Source organism: Chrysochloris asiatica, unplaced genomic scaffold (genome assembly GCF_000296735.1).
Source record: "Chrysochloris asiatica unplaced genomic scaffold, ChrAsi1.0 scaffold00153, whole genome shotgun sequence".
In the NCBI taxonomy this organism is placed as follows: Eukaryota; Metazoa; Chordata; class Mammalia; order Afrosoricida; family Chrysochloridae; genus Chrysochloris; species Chrysochloris asiatica.
In genome coordinates this window covers 5,165,266-5,166,402 of record NW_006408671.1, presented here as the reverse complement: position 1 = coordinate 5,166,402, position 1,137 = coordinate 5,165,266, and positions in this window count along the sequence as shown.

Genomic DNA, 1,137 nt, shown 5'->3' with positions numbered 1-1,137 from the left:
CTAATAACAACAACAATGATATATAAACCATGTACTGAAACTGTATTGTAATTTATTTGTAAGGATTGTTCATATTTCATTTTTTCCCATTTAGTATACAAGATGCTAAAATGTGCTAAGTAGAATGTATTTATTATGTGATATTTTCACATTTCTTCATATCAAGTATATTATGCCTGAAAAATAAATACCATACAGTATGTATTGTACTGGTCATTTTGTTCATGATATTCCTTTATATTTGCTGTATGTTCTTGTTAAGTGCCGTGGAGTCTGTTCCAACTCATAACAACTCTGTATGGGATTTTGGAGGCTTTTTAAACTTCTGTGAGTGCAGAAAACCTCATCTTTCTCACAAAGATCAGCAGGTGGACTCAAACTGCCAACCTTATGGTTCGTAGTCCAGTGATACATACTACACATAAGTAGAGGGATAAACAGGGAAAGAAAATTAAAATACATATCAGTTTCTATCATCTGCTCTTGTGTTCTGCCTGGTAATTCTCTTTTAAGTAAATCAAATTACAGAAATTACATTTACATGTGGATCAGAAAAGAGACACAAACTTCTGACTTTACAGATGGCTGTTTTTTTAATTATATGGATAGCAGTTTAGAAATAACTAATTGGTCATGCCTGACAAGTAATAGCAGTTTTTTCCAAAATAAACAAATGTTCACATTTTTCATACTTAATCAGAGACTTTATGTGCAAAAATGACCAAATATATCATCTATTCTAAGCCTCCTGTGTTATTTTGTAATAAATGACCATCTGTACTTTGATTTGAATGAGTTTGTCTGTGATGACCAGAGTCTGATTGCATGGCAGATGGTTTTGGGAGAATAACTTGTCTTCTTAGAAGTAAGCAGATATGCATTTTTCAATATTTTATCCATAGTTTCTCAGCATGTCTATGTTGCCTTTGATACTAAGGTAAGATCTATGATACTAGTGTCTCAATATCATTCTCTCTTCTTCCATGAAGCACATCTACTATCATAATATGTACATATCAGGATGTCAAGCTTATTAGAATGGGAAACTAAAGATTACTTACACATTCATGGGTTAGGTATTTGCTGGGGACAGCATACGCAGACCCTGGGTTGATCAGTGGCAGCCCCATTAAACCA